Below are 4,847 nucleotides of genomic sequence, written 5' to 3' on the forward strand. Positions count from 1 at the left end.
GAGTGGAGTGGAGTGGAGTGAGTGGAGTGGAGTGGAGTGAGTGGGTGGAGTGGAGTGGAGTGGTGTGAGTGGGTGGAGTGAGTGATTGGAGTGAGTGAGTGGATGAGTATGAGTGAGTGGAGTGAGTGGATGTGAGTGAGTTAGTTATGGGAGACACAGGTTCAATTCCCGGCCAAGGCACTTCATGCACAGCCATCATTTCATCCATTGGAGCTTCCAGACTAAACTGGACTAAGAAGACGGCCTAGTCATGAACTGCCAAGAACCAGCCAAGAAAAGCCCTACCCTCACAGGATCGTGCATCAGGCTGCCGGGCGCCGGGCTGCCGGTACTAACAGTGACAAGAGGGCATGTGAGCGAAGGCTGCAGCCTGGATGGGATGCAGCCTGGATGGGATTTGGGTATCTGGATTCTGATGGCGACTTCCTCCTCCATGAGAAAAAGAGCAGTGTAACGTTCCTCTGGTGCATACATCCATCAACTGCGGGACTCAGCTTCCTGGCCTGGGCTTACCTGCTGAGCCCCGAGTAGCACACTGAGGCTGGAGCACATGGTCTGACGCTGCAGCCACAGCATCGTGCCCCTGAGAGCCGACCAAAAAGGAGGAAGCAGAGGAAAGCTCCCCTTCTTCACGGTGGTTCCCAGTGGGAACAAGATTCGCTGTTCTAAGACTCACGGACCAAGAGCAGCCCAAGCCCAGTCAGGCACAGCAGGGAAAGGCTACGGTGGTATGTCTTCTCATTACTCTGATGGGGGTAAAAATAAATGCCACAACACATTTGCCAATGCCGCCATCTCTGCATGTATAATTCAGCGCCATTGATCACATTCTTCATGTCCGTGCTAACCTTTTGCTAAGGCCGTATTTTAACGTATCCTTGTGGAAGGCAGTGGTGTGTTTTTTGAAAGAAGAGGAGACTTAAACACATTGCCCACAAAATGTTTTAAAAGATCACCTCTGGATAAACAGCAGGCAGAGGGGCCACTCTTGAGGACCCTTCCCGGGCCCACCCACCCCCCTCCACCCGGATCCAAATCTTCCAGTTGCTGTTTTCTTTGCCCGTTGCTCTCGGTTGGGACCACATGCCTGCCCTCTGCTGGCTGACGGGGCATTCAAGCGTTGTCTTGATTGTGAAGGAGACCAAATGTCAGCCCTGAAGCGGCTTCTTTTGCGTGGATGCAGGAACACTCAGAGGAGTTATTATCTCCTAACTCATAGAGACTTTATCTCACCGTCAGAACTCTTGAGTGGGCCGTATAACATTCCATGCCTTTGTGGATCACAGATATTATCTTTACACACCACATTTCCAAAGGAATTATATAATAAAACTAGTGCTAGCGCATCTGTGGCTAAAAGTCCTATGAAACTGTATCATATAAATTAATCTTAAAAAGACAAAAACAAATGAGTAGAAAGGCAGTAATTAAAGATGACAGCCCTGAACCTGAATCCTGGCTTCTGTACTTACTAGGTCTGCAAGCAAGGACAAGTCCAAGTTCTTGTTAGGTACCAGCAAGTTGGTTTTGACTCACAGAGACCCTATGTACCAGCACTAGGACACAACACTGGCTGCTCCTGCACCTTCCTCATCACGCTCGTCATGGTTCAGCCCATTGTTGCAGTTGCTGCGTCAAGTCATCTTGTGGAGGGTTTCCCCTTTTCCGCAGTCCTCTACTTTATCAAGCATGATGTCCCTCTCCAGGGTGTGGTCTCTCCTAAAAAAATGTCCAAAGCACCTGAGATAAAGCCTCACCATCCTCCCTTCTAGGGAACCTTCTGGCTGTACTTCCTCCAGGACCTATTTGTTTATTTTTCTGGCAGTCAATGGTATATCCAGTATTCTTTTGCCAACAACAAAATACAAATGTATCAATTCTTCCTCAGTCTACGTTACTCCTTGTCCAGCTTTTGAATGGATATAAGGCGATTGGGAACATGAATGTCTGGCGTAGGGGTTACGCATTGGGCTGCTAACTGCAAGGTCGGCAGTTCGAAACCACCAGGCACTCCTCCAGAGAAAAATGAGACTTTCTACTCCCGTAAATAGTTACAGTCTTGGAAACTGCCCCACAAGGGGCAATTCTACCCTGCCCTATCGGGTTGCTCTGAGTTGGAACAGACTATGGCAGGGAGTTTGGTTTTGAGTTAGTCTTCAAGGTGACGCATTGTTGTTGTTTTGGGAGGTCTTTCGCAGATGTGCACAGTACAATATATCATTTGATTTCCTAACTGCTGCTTCCATGGCTGCTGATTGTGGACGCAAGTAAAACGAAATCTTTGACAACGCCAATCTTTTTGCCATTTATCGTGATGCTGCTTATTGGTCCAGTTGTGGGGCTTTTTCTTTTCTTTGCGTGAAGGTGTAATCCACACTGAAGGCTATGTTTTCTAATCTTCATCAATGCTTCAAGTCTTCGAGTTCAGCAAATTACGTTGTGCCACCGCATATCGCGAGCTGCTAATGAAATGGGTCTTCTTCCAACCCTGAAGGCGTGTTCTTCTTCAAAGGTGGTCCAGGTTCTTGGATTACTTGCTCGGTATCTAGATTGGATAGCATGATGAAAAAAATCACCCTTGATTTTAAACCACACGGTATCCTGTGCTCTGTTTGAACAACTGCCTCTTGGTCTATATACAAGTTCCACGTGAGCACAACTGAGTGGTGTGAAATTCCCATTCTCCAAAATGTTACCCATAATTCATGATGATCTACACAGTCAAATATATTTGCATAATCTGTAAAACACAGGGAACTTTCTCCGCTTTCAGCCAAGATTCATCTGGCATCAGCAACGATGGACCTGATTCCACATCCTCTTCTGAATCCAGCTTGAAATTCTGGCAGTTCTCTGTTGATGTACCGCTGCAACCATTTCTAAATTGTCTTCAGCCTGATTTTGTTTGTGTGTGACATTAATGACGTTGCGCAGCAATTTATGCATTCTGTTGGATCACCTTTCTTTGCATTAGCCTTGTTTCCAGGTCTCTTCCAGTTGATCCGCCAGGCAGACGCCTTCCAAATATCTTAGCAGAGAGGAGTGAGCACTTCCAACATTGCCTTCATTTGTTGAAACTTCTCAATTGGCATACCGATGACATAGCATGTTACAAGTAGTGCTGCCTGCCATGAGGTCAGCAGTTCAAAACTATCAGCCACTCTTTGGGAGAAAGATAAGGCTTTCGACTCCTTTAAAAAGTTACAGCCTCAGAAACCTATAAAAGCAGTCCTACCCCCATACTATGAGGGACCCTGCATGGAGTTGGAATCAACTGAATGGCAGTGAGATTTTCTTTAGCTTGTTTTTGGCCAAGACCTTCAGTTCTGCTTGGATATCTTCCTTCAGTAACATTGATTCTTTTTCTCCTTTTTCCTCCTATTTATTTTACTTTATAAGCAATTGATAAAAATGTCAATGCATATATCTCTCCAGAGTTGCTCTCCTATAAGCAGACTTCAGTAGTTATAAAAACTCTCTGGCTATTTCAATTACAAAGAAAAAAAGAATTACAGAGAAGATATCCATTTGTGACTTCTGCAAATGAACGTGTGTTCATTACAACACCATTTTTGAAGAATAATTATTTTTTAAAGTTTCATTTTAACATTTTCTAAAATTCAGATAATGCCTATGTTCAATCATTTCTTTGTAATCCAAAACTTCTTTTTCTGAAACTGTATTTATTTGGTGGTGGTGATGGTGGTAGCAAATATACCAGGTTTAACCTTTTCATAGGAATGCTGGTTTTTTAGGCTTGGCCATTTTTTCTTGATCCACCTTAAAACCCAAATGTAAAATGAGGAATGTGCACCTATTTTAAGAGTATAAATACTTGTAGTCATATTTCAAATTCCTAGCCCTTACAAAACATTGCTTAACAAATCAGGATGAGCTGAATTGTCAGTAAGCTCAATTTTGCCCCAGACTGGAGTATTCACTGGCCTCTGACTGCAGGTTATGCTTGTGTGCTGGGAAAAATAATAATAACTCTACGATAGCCCAGACTCGTTCATGAGTTCCCTCTTCAGCTGCTCAGGATCGCTGTTTTCAGGTGGGGCCCACAGTTCTGAGTAACACCTTCCTTAGGGTTCTGTCCCACTGGTCCATATGGTGGCCACACTCCCATTAGGCAAGGTCAAGGGGATCATTTGGCTGCTTTTACTAGTAGGGAGAACAGGTTTTGGCCAGGTTGATGATCAAAGCCAACTGGTTCCTAATGTCTGAAATTTCCCACCTGCCTCAAGTTTCTTGGATGATTATTCTTTTCCATCACAATTTCTCCCCGCACCACCACGACCGCCACCAACCCCCATCACAATTTCTAAGGACTTCCAATAACTTGTTAATGGTCCCTTGGTTGTGGCAGGTAAAGTACGAAGCTCTGGCAATGTGGTGGCCATACTCCACTGGACGGCCTTCAGCTGCTGAGACAAAGTCAACTCCTGCCTGGCTGCTGGAAGTGCTCATGGCAGCAGCACTGACTCCATCTTTGTCCAGAACGAAAGGGCAGCACATACAAGGGGCAGCACATACAAAGGGCAGCACATACAAAGCACATACAACACTTTGCAGGAAGAGTCCGTTATATTTTCATTCCTTTTTCAATGCACTTTTTGTAGCCCCCTTCTAGATCTGACAGCGTCTTTAAATCTAAATAGAACATCTTCTCCTTGGTCAGGTAGTTGTGGGACTCTCTTTCCCATCCACTTAAAGTCAGTTAATGGTTTCTCAAATGAGAACCCTCTTTTTTTCTTTAATCATTTTATTAGGGGCACATATAACTCTTATCACAATCCATACATTGTACAATGTACATGTACATTGTACATCACAAAACACATTTG

At 44.6% G+C, this 4,847-nt stretch overlaps 1 pseudogene; it reads right to left on the reverse strand.

The window, feature by feature from the left end:
- Positions 1-3,912: 3,912 nt before the first annotated feature.
- Positions 3,913-4,847, reverse strand: part of LOC115872761 — a 3,718-nt pseudogene continuing 2,783 nt past the window's right edge.

The sequence above is a fragment of the Echinops telfairi genome, unplaced genomic scaffold (genome assembly GCF_000313985.2).
Source record: "Echinops telfairi isolate 266 unplaced genomic scaffold, ASM31398v2 ScPeMD7_7457;HRSCAF=8495, whole genome shotgun sequence".
Lineage (NCBI taxonomy): Eukaryota > Metazoa > Chordata > Mammalia > Afrosoricida > Tenrecidae > Echinops > Echinops telfairi.